Genomic DNA, 14,223 nt, shown 5'->3' on the forward strand with positions numbered 1-14,223 from the left:
ATCTAAAAAACGGTTTTTTAACCTTCATGAAAAGTACAGTAGTGACAACCAAAGCAATGTTAATAAATAAATTGAGTATGATTATAAGTAAATATTACATCAATCAGAACCATTTAAAAATAGTTTCTCAAGATTATCATTAAAAGTGGTGGAAGAGGTAGTTTGCTTGGTTGGACTACATAGCTTATTGTATAGTGCTGGGCCTCGAATACTAAACTGACGGGAGGTTATATCTGCTCGTCTATTCTACATACAGATTTTCCCTTGGCCGGGTTGAAAGGTCATTAACAGTGTGTAATGTGGGAAAATTATATAACTACTTCTGAGTTATTTTCCGTATGGATTTGAATACCAAGTTACAAACATCATCATCATCCTAAGCTCTTAGGCCTATTAACGCAATGGGTCTTGTTAGATTTCGACAGTCGTCTCTATCGTGAGTGTTTGAATAAATACTTCCTCATTCAATATTTTCTACTTCACGTTGCATAGTCCTCAGCCATGTAGACCTGGGTCTTCCAACTTTTCTTGTGCCTTGAGGAACCGAGTTGAAAATTTGGTGAACTAATTTATCTTGGGGAGTGCGAAGAGCATGTCCAAACCATCTACCCATCACCATGATCTCAACCATATATGGCACTCGGATAATCTCCTATAGTTTTATTTGTAATCCTGTCCTACCATTCAACTCCTATTTTTCTTCAGAGGGCTTTGTTCTCAAATTTCCTACTTCTATTGGATATTGTTTCATTGTCATACCACGACTCATGTCCATATAAAGTAACATCGATCTCACTAAGCTCATATATAGCCTGATTGGTATATATAATTCCAGACAATTTGATTACCAAATTTTATCTATTGTAAGTTAAGTAAGTTACAAACATCTTAACTATATGTATCTTTATCCCTGATCATTCTTTGTGTTTAATGTAGGGGGATATGTGGTCATGTTTAATTTTTATTATTGTTTTTTTTTTTTTTTTTTTTATTACTAATATCCACGCCGGTGGCAATTTTTTGAAGTTTTTGGCCCCTTTCATCTGTGTACAACCAGTGATTCCCCTAACTCTTGAGCAATAATTGATGATACTTTTAGTAAGCGATTGAACTACCACCCTACGTGTGGAAGGTTCAAAAATATCTTTTACTCAATCTAAATAGATCATAGTACCCATCACTTTCTGATAAATTTCACATGTTCTTTTAAACCCATAGATGTTTTACTTCGTTCAGGGGTTTAACTATAATCCATAAAAGTCAATATGCAGGTTTTCTCCAATTTCTGATACATATTGCCGAGATGCTATCGAAAGGAACTTTTTATCTCAATAAGAAGCTAATCATCTGTTATGAAATGATACTTGTCCCTGTTTGAAATGTTTTCTGCCTTATGAATAAGTTCATCTATTTCATTTACGTTTCCTTCTATCTGGGTGTCATCAGCGTATTGGATGATAAAACTACCGGTTAGTACATTTGCCAGAGCATTGACATACATTTCAAAGAGTAGTGGGCCAGAAATATATCTTTTTGAGAGGAGACAGTTCGATCTAATCTATCATACTGAGACCTGTTACGTAAATAACTCGTAAACCAGAATGGATCAATACTCAGCGATGTATATGTGTTAAATAATATAGCATGGATCATGCTATCAAGAACTTTAGATAGCTTGAGTAAAAAGAACAATTATACTTTTCTATTATCTATGTTTTTGTAAATTATATCTGATATTCTTAATAGAGCCGTTTCTGTTGATAATTTTGGTCTGGAGCCATATTAACTTTTGAGATTAGGTTATTTGTTTCCAGAAGATTATCTTTTCCAGCAATTTCAATATTATTGATAACCAGGTAACAAAATATAGAACGAAAATTTGAGGCGTCCTCCGCATCACCAGTTTTGAAAACAAGAATAACATGAGCCATTTTCATAACTCCGGATATTATTTATAATGTAAGGTAAATTTGTATAAAGTATATCCCATCCTAAAAAAAAACGTAAGCTAATGCCATGAGATCCAAATGAATTTGTACCTTTAATATTTTCAATAACTAAAATAACACTACAGTCAACTGGGATTGGGCTAAAGCTATTAAACTCTCAAGATGGATTGATAATTCCCGTTTCATTTCTTCTTGGGTAATTTTTCCCCCAATTCTGAAAAAAAAAATCATTCAAATTCTCAGCCTTAGATTGTACATTAGCCATTTCAAGCAATGACTTTGAAATGAAATATGTTTGTTGTCCATTATTTTTTTTTTCTTATTTTCCAAGTACCAGAAACATTGAAATTTTCGCTTTATAACATTATTTTCAACGGCAACATAAGTGTAAATATACTCTTTTCTTAAGGTCTTTTAATTTTTCTCTCAGTGGGATGAAAGTTTGGTTTCTTAACTTACTTTCTATTTTATCTGTTTCTTTCATGGTCTGTTTTATATCTTCTGTCATCCACGGCTTCGGAGGAAGATTAAGTTCTTTAGTTACTTTAGTACATGAAGTAAAGCCATTGGTTAAAATTCCTACTCGGTTACTTGTGTTATCAGTATTCAAAATACCATTTAATATGTTTACGTTATTCATGATGAGAGTGCAAGGAATGGCTGGGGAATATATTTGCAAGCATCCTAATGCTTTAAAAGTACGTTTTCTTTTTGGCTTACGAATATTCAAACGAATTTAAACTGTCTCGTGATCTGTAACAGAATTTTGTAAAGCATCAAAACTTGTTACCATACGTTTACCATTGGTTATTACGTGATCAATCAAAGACGCTGATATGGGAGCAATTCTAGTCTAAGTTATTATCATATCCAAATTTGATGTCCTAATCAATTTTAATTCGTCACTAAAATCCCCATAAAAAAAAACCGCTTATTACCTAAAATCATTTCGTTAAAAATATCTTAAATCTAATCAAAAGATGTTACTGGGCTTTTGGGTGGTGATATAAGCAGCCCCCAATAAAAGAAGGAAAGTTACGATGTTGGACAGAGATCCATTTACCTTCCACACCCGCACATTTTTAATCATTAATCCTATTTCAATACCTGTCCAATACTTCTTAACAAATATACATACCCTCCTCCTCGACCAAGATCCTGGTGGTGGATATCACATAAATGGACATTATTAAAGGCAGTTTTATATTATTGAATAACTATGTTCCGCTCACAAAAACTATACCAATGTTTTTGGTCATTCAACATAAGTTCTACTTAAAGTTTATTACATAAAAAGGATTGCGAATTTCTATGGACAACAGTTAGTAAATAATTGAATTTTGAAGAAATCATTTCGTTAGCACTATCTGCGTGTCATGGCCTAGTAATTACGGTGCTCTTATCATAAGCTACTCTTGTAACCATATTTGTAACATACATTATGTCTTAGATTGTAAGGAAATCTACAGCTCTATAGTTGGTGATTATACTCACCACCATTATAGCAACCATATCTAGCACCTCCGGTATAAAGATAATTATTATCATTATTTATTCTATTATTTCTATTACTATAGCCTGATATCATATTAGTGTTACTGTTATAGCGCATTTGAGGATTACCATGCGCTTTTCGTAAGAAATTATCGTTCCCAGAGTACGTGCTTCTGTTTTGTTGAAACTTGTTTATATTTTTATACTGTTTTCATCAGAATTAACAAATATTCCGTAATTGTGTCTCCTTAAATATTAGATCTGAATTCCTCTTTCATAAAGCTATATTTGATTAAACCAAAAAAGTTATCTTGGTATACATAGGAAATAAAATCTAATAATCTAACAGAGCAAACTCTATCAAGGAAATCGTGATGATTTTTTTTTTACCTAGCATTAAGAATTTTTTTTATAAAACTGGTAACACCCTTGGGATAGTTTGGTTCAAAATAAGATGAGGGAAATAATGATTGTTATTTCCCCTTGGAGATATAACATGATGCCCCAAAAGAGGGAGACTACTCTTTGTCATCTAGGCATTGGTAACACTCGGTTGACATACGAGTTTCTGCTAAAGGGCGAACACCAACCGTATTGTAACAACTGCTTGGTACCTTTAAAACTTAGGCCGTTATTGACCCAATGCCCCAATTACAGTGACTTAATAAATAGATATCTGTTTGAGGCTTGTTGCGAGGATGGCAGATTCATCCTGGTCAAGACTCTTGGAAATGATGTGTCCTACTTTGCAAGCAGCATTTTTACAGTTATTTCATAAGCAGGTCTTTTGAAAACTATTCAACTTTTATAAACATCTTAACTTTCATGGTTTTGATTATATATTCGTATTTTTTTATATATATAATGAATAATTTTGGCGTCAATGACCTTAGATGTCAGGATGCCAGAAAACTTTAATTCAATCAATCAATCAAGCAATCTATCGCCGGTTCCCAGCTTGAAAAGTCTTGTATCTTAATCAATATAACGCAAATTTCTAAGACACCATTCTTGCATTATGATTTGCATTCATTTTTTCTCCCAGGTAGACTATTTAGTTTTACAGAAGGAATAAGCTCGCACACCTTTACATCCATTTCAGGATTTTTCTCATAGAGTTTTTCAATAACAGTAGCTAGATTTTCAATAATTGCCTCCACAATAACGTCCTCAACGGGCAGATCTTGAGTTCCACCGTACTGACGCATTTGTTTCTGGTAAAGTTCTTATCATGACCTCGTCCTGAAGGTCATTAAAATCTACTTCCTTTGGACGTAGATCTCCAATTAATAATGCATTTCTTTCAAAACCTGAGGGAGCGTGGGCTAAAAGGTGGTAGATACATTGTTATTTTGAAAGGTTTCTCGTAAATGTTTAATTTTGTTTCGTCAATGAGGACTAATTTAGTTCTAAACTCTTCAATTATTATCTGCTCCTTAGCTAGAGAGTTATATATAAAATAAAGAATGTCTTCAGAGTCTCTAACAAATTTTTCAAACCCATCTCTCACCTGATTGAGGCCAGTAGATGACTGGGTCTAGTAGTCTTTTTATAATATTCCAGTAATTTTTCAATTAGGTAGCCTTTATTCACCCAAATACATCCAAGTCCTAGTAAAGTGGAATGCATTTGTAGTTGGTTTTCCCTATATCGGAATAGTTATTGAAGGGACGGACTAATAACTGATGATAGAGGGGGCTTGCCTCTCTCTCTCTCTCTCTCTCTCTCTCTCTCTCGCTCTCTCTCTCTCTCTCTCTCTCTCTCTCTCTCTCTCTCTCTCTCTCTCTCTTCTTCCCCTGCTCCATTAGCAATATCTGGATACATATTTGATATTTGATGTTATTGTTTCCCAAAAATATCTACTTTCTTTTATAGCCAGAGTATTCAAAATATTATGAAATAATATTCAAGAAACGAGAAACATCACCTTTTCATGATCTTGACATAATAATGTCTTACTGCGCATGAAAAGCTTAGGGGGAAAATGAGAAGCAATCTCCTATTGAACTTCGGCAGTTTTATATTGCGGTATTTACTGTTCACAATGAATACGGGAACACACTATATCAATCTCGCTGTCACTGTACATTTATGAATTGAGCACCTTTTTTCTCTGTCAGCCATCCACGAAATAAATCTCGCTGAAGAGAGAGCTCATCGAACCGTGACTCGAGGAGAGAGAGAGAGAGAGAGAGAGAGAGAGAGAGAGAGAGAGAGAGAGAGAGAGAGAGAGAGAGAGAAGGAAAGTTGCGCACAAGTATTATCCATAAAGAAAAACAGTACTGTTCTTCATGATAATTGTCCCAATCTAAGCTTTGTAAACATTCTGGTTTACCTCTAATCTGGCAGCAATTCCAAAATCCGGTGAAGTGTAATCATGCTGTTTGTGTCAGATTCTTCATTGATCACTTTATTCCCGAAGAGAAGATTGTGATAATGCCAAGTCCTTTCACTTATGATGTATGACCTTCTCATAGGATAACCTTTCTTAACAACACCTGATGTTAAAGTGATTATTATTGAGTGATTCAGGGATTTCGTTGATTACGGCTTTTGTCCTTAACAATAATGGTCCGCTTGTTATTGCGTCAATACAAATTGATGTATTTTTTTGTATATAGTAATATATGACAGTTAAGCTTAGGAAGATTTCGGAAAACTGTATTTTAGGTCGTTTGATCAATCAAATTTCATTATATGATTCCCCGAAACTCCAAACTACAGAAAATCAAAAAATTACCTTCAGTTGAAGATTAATTGTTCATTTCGTGCTGTGTATGTTCATGCACGTGTGGCCTTGTGTCTGCACCCGGAGTAAATAAACGTGTTCCATTCTCGTTTGCCTTATGTTTATTTTTAAGATAACAGATAAATACACATACAAATATGTTGCTGACAATTGACTTATGAATATCACGAGCTCTTTTGAAATGATTGTATACTCCTAATTCTATCATCTTTTTTCGGCAGCGAAATATAGTCCCAATCATTAATTGTAAAGCCATTTTAGTTTTTATTGCAACTACCCAGTGACTTCTTGAACACAGAAAGAAATAACATTATGAACATTCTTTCCTTGCCACAAAAGAGACAACGAAATGCCAAAATTCATTCATATCAATAGACTTTCTTGAAGGTTAGTCGAAAGGCTTTTGCTAGGCTGCTCACGTGAACAATAAACGCCTACATCAGTTTCATTCACTTAAGATAGATAAATAGATAAGATATTCCATTATTGGTAGGAACGAAATTATTATCCTCATCTTCCTCTGTATTATTATTATTATTATTATTATTATTATTATTATTATTATTATTATTATTATTACTATTTTCGACTATAGGTAAAAGGTGTTGTTCTTGTACCTGTTTTTGTAAGTTGCGGACCTGATAAAATATAGACATCAAAAGCTTAGGTATTTTAGTGTTATCATAAAAAATTTTCCTTCATTACTGAAGAACAAAATATGCAATAATTGTATGGTTAGAATGCAAGCGTAGTATTATATTTCCTGAAAACATTTATATAGATAAACCTCTAATAAATGGTTACTGCTGCATATGTTACATGTCATATAACCATTGAATATCACTGTGCTTTCAAAATCTAATAATTGGACTGAAAAGGTTATGATATCAATAATTGATATAAAATGGAAAATTACTTACCTAATACATTGGGGAATTTTAGGCATTAAACTTACTAAGCAATATTATGAAATTTTAATTCATTATGAATTTATATCCTTCTTAAGATTTTTCTTAACAAGACTTCAGAATATTTAAATGGATAATAGATTTTTAATAAGAAAAATATTAGATGATCTGGATATTTCCAGCTCTACAAATTACAATAACTAAGATTGTTTCACCTTCTGAAATCTTCGTCAAGTGTACCTTAGTACTATAATGATCATGTAAATAATTGTAAGTAGGTGATAATTTCCGTAATATATACATTTTATGTTTTTAAGGACGTGTTTCTATTTCAATTTGTTTATAATTTAACTTAAATCTTAAATTTACTTGGGACGGCAGTCAGGAAAAGGATTAACGCATTGCAGACAAACATTTGTATCTAACCCTGCAAGATATTACGTATTTAAAACGAACTTAAAATAATAATTACGACAAATTGGAATTAGGAGACATTAATTGTAAGACCAATAACTCTTGCCACGGCATGGCTCAGGTGATAAACCTAATAGACATTGAACCTAATAACAAATTCCTTACGAGATCTTCGAGTTTAGTTCGCGAAAGCTGAATGTTTGAATGGCTAAGTAGTTGTTCCCGTCAATGACTCGTCGTCTAGAAAAGTGGCTATTATCAGTTATCTTCCCAAAGTTGGTGTTTTGAAGCAATACTTCTTGTGTTCCATTTCTCATAATTGGGTCGCTGAATTCATCGTTCGAGTGTTGTACTGCTGTTTACTCTTCAATCTCGTAAACATGCCTCCCAGGAAAGTGAAATCTTTGACTCAGAAGAAATTTGACATTGCCTTTGAGACCTGGACTATTGAAAGTTTGGACGCCGAGACCATCTTAGCAGATGCAGAGAACGCCACTGTTGATGATCTAAGGTTATCATTGAACTCTCTTCGTGAATCATATAGTGATTTGAGAAGAGTGTCTGCAGGGAATCTGACTTGTGACAAAACTTTGAAAACATTGCGTGATGCGGGCGTTACCTTCCACAAGCTGAGGACGCAGATAAATGAACGAATAGAAAAGCGATCGGTAAAAGAGGACATTCCTAGGCATGCTAATAAGGTCAGCAAATCTAATTCATCATTCGTCCAATTGAAGAAACTTTCTTGTCCGACGTGGGATGGTGAAGTACCGATCGTATAAAAGATTCAAGAAAAATTTCGAGCTATTAGTTCAGAGCCAGATGTCTGGGGAGATGGCACTTTTAAGACTAAGAGAAGCATTGCGAGAAAACTCGAGAGAAGGCCTCATTGTTCAATCAAAATCGAGCTTGGATGAAGCATGGTCAGCACTAGATTGCATTTACGGAAGGGGAAACACCATCCGTGACGCAGTCCTCAAGGACGTCCATGACATTAGGCCTGTCAGAAGCGAGTTTGATGCAGATGGTCTTCGTCGATTGGTAACGGAACTTACTGTCGCTAGAGAGGACCTGAGATCGGTAAACCGAACATGTGCATTAGGTGAGTCGGCATTTTTTATCATAATGGAAAAAATTCCAGTAGAACTGTGCAGGAGAATCAACAGAAAAATTCTGGCAGACGACCTTGATGCTGAAGTCTCCTTCGATCTACTCTTAGAAATTGCCGACACGGCAGCCTCAATCGAAGAAACAGCTAAATTGCGAGCAGAAGCTCATTCTAGTTACATTTTCAGAGAAGAGCCGACGATGGTCGTTAAGAATTATCAGGTTAGCAGTAAGGACAGAAACATTGATAACAGCGGTTCGAAAGGTGCCAAGCCTGGCAAGAATGGAACGCCCAAAAAGGGTAACGGTTGGAAGGAATCGAAAACAGGGAAGCCAAAAAATTCCCCATCTTCCGTTCAATTGTGTATTTTTCATTCTATGGCTGATCACCAAACGTTTGAATGCAGAGTGTTCCTAGGTCTTTCGTCCATGAAAAAGAAAGAAACCTTGAAGGAACATAACCGGTGTGAAAAGTGCTTTGGTTCTCACCCTTCAAATCAGTGCAGAAAAAAGCACGTTTGTCAAGAGGTTAATTGCAAGACGCCAGACAATCAACATACTCTATTGCATGCTGCTTGTCTAGTTGCGTCAAGCATGGTTTATGGTCCTGTTGATTGCGAGAAACTCCGTCATCATCTAGGCCAGAACACAATGAGACCTAGTCATACAGCATTCATGAAAAGGAAAGGCAATCTTTTCAAGGTTTCAGTTCTTTATGATTTGGGAGCCACTGTCTCACAGATTCTGAACTCGGTGGCAAGGGAAGCCTGTATCAAACCAGTATGCAGAATCAAGAACTTGATGATGAGGACTGCTGGGGAGAGCCAGCCACAAGATTGGGGACCAGCTTTATCTGTACAGCATCCCACTCTACGATGCAGAAGGTAACTTCGTGACTGCAGTTGATTGTATTGGTGTCGATTACATCGGTGTACTTGATGGAGGCAGTTATCATGCAGCTGCTGACATGTTCAAAGATGAAGTCGATCCATCAGAACTTTTAGAGCCTGTTCACGGTGACATCGAGTTGCTCATCGGAGACAATTATGCCAGCATATTTCCGCGAACGGTGAACACAAGAGAAAACCTTGTTTTAGCTGAGACTAACTTCGGGTTCATTCTACATGGTTCTCACGAGACATTTTTTGCCGCCAATTCTCATGAACCAAGTGTGATGCTGTCGGAGCTTCTCAACAGAAATATTTATGCTGTTCTTCTGCAGTCAACGTCATCAGTTGCAGTAAGTTATGCTGAACGGCCGAAATGGAAGTTTCCACAGATAAAGCCCGGAGCAATGGCTCCGTGCAGCAGGTTGCAGAAAGTGGTGGACATTTGGTTCTTTCAATAAAGACCAGTGCTGAGACTGTGTTTGTTCGTATGTGTGAAGTAGAGGATGGTCCGGTTTGTCATCGGTGCGACGCGGTCGGCATAAATTCAGAAGAGGAGCGAAGAGTACATGCATACAAGAGTTGTCTCACCTACGGCCCTGAACAGAAGATATTCGTTTGCAGGTTACCATGGAGGGAAAGCTTCCGTACCTTGTCGGACAATCGACCTATTGCCCTCAAACGCCGAAATTCGTTAACACGTACCATGTCCAGAAACGAACCTTTAAAGAACTGGTATGTAGACGAATTTGAAAAGTTGATCAACGACGGCTATATGACAGAGGTTACAGCTGAGGAGGATGTGCAGTGGAAATCTAATGGTGGCAAAGTCTACTACATCTGTCATTTCGCACACTTTAATGAGCATAGTTCCTCAACCCCACTCAGAAACATATTTGATGCAAGTGTTCCATTTAAAGGCAAGGCTATCAATTCTATGTGGGAACCACCACCAAATTTGATTCCACCAATTCCAACCCTGCTGTTAAGGTTCCAGGAAAGAAAAATACTGGTTGCAATGGACATAAGTAAAGCATACTTCACTGTTCGCCTTGAGACAGAAGAATCTCATCTGCACCGCCTTTTGTGGAATCAACTGGACAAGGAAAAGAAGTCAAGACGCTGTGATTACTACGAAACTCCTGGGGAACTACTCCGGCAGGTGGTATATGCAGTGTAGCAATGCTCATCATAGCTGAGAAATTTAAGGACAAGTACCCACAGGTATACGAATTCGTAAAATCGAACTTGTATGTTGATGATGGTACTACAAGTGTTGATGATGTTTCCTCGGCATTACAACTTGCTAAGGAACTCAACATTGTCCTCAGTGAGGCATCCTTCATCATAAAGCATTTCATGATCGGTGGAAGTGAAAGTGATATTGATGCCCACATAAAGAAGTGCCCGGATGTACCTGACAATGTGCGACGGACACCAGAGCAGGAAAGAATCCTGGGTATAATATATCATTCTGCCAACGATGAAATTTCCATTTCAGGTAGAATTAACTTCTCAAAGAAAAGGAGAGGCATTAGATCAGAAGAAGATATCAGTTTAGAAAACTTTGATGATGCCTTCCCTGACACTTTCAGTCGAAGAAGTTATCTACAGATCATAGCAACCATCTATGATCCAACGGGACTTGCAACTCCAGTTACCATCTGCCTGAAGCATGAACTTGGTCAAATATTCCGCCTCAAACAGGAATTGGATGATCCGATCCTAGATGGTAATGATGACCTACCAACAACCCGCAGTCGGTGTAAAGAAGTGATTCGTTCGATCTATGGTCTAAAAGAAATCAGGTTTGTTCGCTGTCTTACACCAGAAACTGCAGTTGACAAACCCACTCTCGTAATTTTTTGTGATAGTTCTCAGACTGCCTATGGATGTGTCGCATACTACAACTGGAAGTTGGAAAATGGAGAGCGAGCATATATTCTTGCCATGTCAAAGGCAAAACCGTGTCCACAAATTCCGACATTAACTATCCCCCGTGATGAGTTACTTAGATGTCTGCTGGGTGCCAGAATGCAACAGACTATCGTCAAAAAATCAAGCTTCATTTTTGAAAGGGTAATGTTGCTAACTGACAGCACCATAGTTCTGGGACAACTGCGTCATGAGCCCTACAAGTACAACATATGGACAGCCAGCTGTATCAGAAAAATACAAACTCTGACTGATATTCGCGATTGGTACCATGTGGACTCTGGAAACAACGTTGCCGATGATGCGTCACGTGGTCTTAACCCATCTGAAATGGGAAAGGATTTCAGGTGGCAAAAAGGTCCAGACTTCATGAAGAAGGACATCAACGAATGGCCAATCAAACATGCAAATGAAGTTCATGCGAAGAAAGAAGATCTGGACATATGAATAAAAGATCCACGGATGACCATTGGAAGATGTAAGTCACTATGTGTCCAGATTGATGGTGGAACAAATGAAGATTATTCAGTTATTCTTGATATCCTTAAACCATTTAACACAATGGTCGACAAAAATGACAGCCTGATGAAGATTAAACGTCGCATCTCTAGAATCATAAGATTTATGGAAAACACTTCACAATTTTTCAGAGATCGACTGAAGAGAGCAGTGAAGAGTACTCCAGTTGCCATCAGTAGTATGACAAAAGCAGAACGTTCGAGATGGTTTGCTGAATATGATATATTTGTGCCTACCAAGCGAGAGTTAGTAATATCAAACTTGTTTCTTATTCAACAGACTCAGCAGTCACTACCGTCAGATGTGGAACGTAAGCTAAAGTCACTGAACCCAATACTGGATGCCGACGGTGTATGGAGAGCACTAGGTTGTACTGGTGCTGCTATATCAAACTCGCCTGCAATTATACCATGCTCTGAACCCTTTGCAGAGATCTTGGTGCATAAATGTCACCAACCGCAGCACTCTGGTGCGGATACTACTCTTGCCCTAGTACGTGAGCAGTTCTGGATCCTCAACGGTAAACGGTTCGTCAGCAAAGTTGTGTCACAGGGCCCATATTGTCGCTCTCTACGGAAGAAGATTGCCCAAGTAGAGATCGCTCCTCGTAAGGTGGAACAACTTGTGCGATCGCCAGTATTCAAACATGTGGTCATTGACACAGCTGGTCCGTTCAATACCATCGCAGATCGCCGCGAGACGAGAAATTACCGGGTAAATTCTGGTAAAGCCTGGATTCTGGTTATCGTGTGTCGTGCATCTATTGCAGCCCACATAGAGGTCCTTGAAGGTTACGATACCAGCTGCTACCTTGCTGGTTTCGATGCTTTCACTAGAATCCGCGGAAAATCCACGTAGTGCTGCAAACGTCATGGAGAGCCTTTGGAACCATACCAAGATGGCAAAGATTCAGACAAATCCCGGAACAACAACCTGGCACTTCGTACCATCTGGAGCTCATTCGTCAGTCGGACAAGCTGAGATGATGATCAGAACTGTGAAGAATACTTTAGAAGCTGTCACTGCTTCGAGAAACTCTGAGTTTACTAAGTTGCGTTTGCAGAGACTAATGTACAGTGTTGCTGATATGATAAATGATAGGCCTTTAGGTGTTCATCGAAATAATGTTGCCAAATTAGGCGCTGTGAGATTACTACGTCCAAATGACCTTATTTTGGGTAGATCAAACGGTGATATCAGTGAACTTTTAGATTTCGAGTTGGCTAAAACACCTGAGCAAATAGAGTACACAAAAATACTCGCACTGAATGAACTCTTTTTAAATCATTGGTGGAAAATGTGGTATGATAAAATTTTTCCAGCTCCTCTTCCCAGAGAAAAGTGGTCAGATTCCAACCGGGGAGTAGAGATAAATGATATCGTAATAATCAGAGATACTAACCCTGTGCGTAACCAGTGGCATTGGGGTGAAGTTGATTCTGAAAAAAGTCGTCAGATAATATAACACGTTCAGTATCGGTGCGGTATAAGTCTGATGGAAAATCTAAGTTTGTCACTAAGTCGGTCAGAGATTTGGTTGTAATTCTGACAAACAATGAACGTACTGATTTGTAAACATTTACAGTAACATACGTCTGATTTTCAGTTGCATATAACGTAAAATTTTGTCACAAAAAGTGCAATTTCATCTAAATGAGTACTTCTTCTATATATTTTGTCGTTTTGTTTCATGTTCTTAGTATGTAAAAAAAAGTAAAAAAAAAAAGTTAAAAATGTAAAAAGAAAAAAAAATCAAGTTCTTGTTTCTTACTTATTTTTCAAATGAGATCAAGTTTTATCTATAATTCTAGTATGTAATATTTGTTACAAAAAGGTTCAAAAGTGAATTTTAAACATTCATGGAAAAACGTGTATATTTTATAACAGAGCAAAAAATTAACCCGAGATAAAGCTCCGGAGTGTAAACAGACACGAATCGTGTCCTCTATTTCCATTATTAAACGAGCTAATTATAAAATTTGGGATCGTTTAGTTGCCAAACTAGGTACTGGACGAATTCTTTAACAAGCGAGAATCTGGGCAAAGAATCGTTGTTTTACACTTGATCTTGAGGACTGAAGCTGGGTGGTTCTCTTTTCGAGATCGCCATTAATAATTTAGAATAAGACTGCGCCCTCCTACTAAATAACTTGGAGTAAGTAACTGGATTGATTGATCAATTCCATTTTTAATTTACTGGTCGATTTAAATTCAAATTTGTTATTTCTGTTTTGATTGGTTTGGTTGTAATATACTTATTA

The sequence above is a fragment of the Palaemon carinicauda genome, chromosome 9, assembly GCF_036898095.1.
Source record: "Palaemon carinicauda isolate YSFRI2023 chromosome 9, ASM3689809v2, whole genome shotgun sequence".
Taxonomy (NCBI): Eukaryota; Metazoa; Arthropoda; class Malacostraca; order Decapoda; family Palaemonidae; genus Palaemon; species Palaemon carinicauda.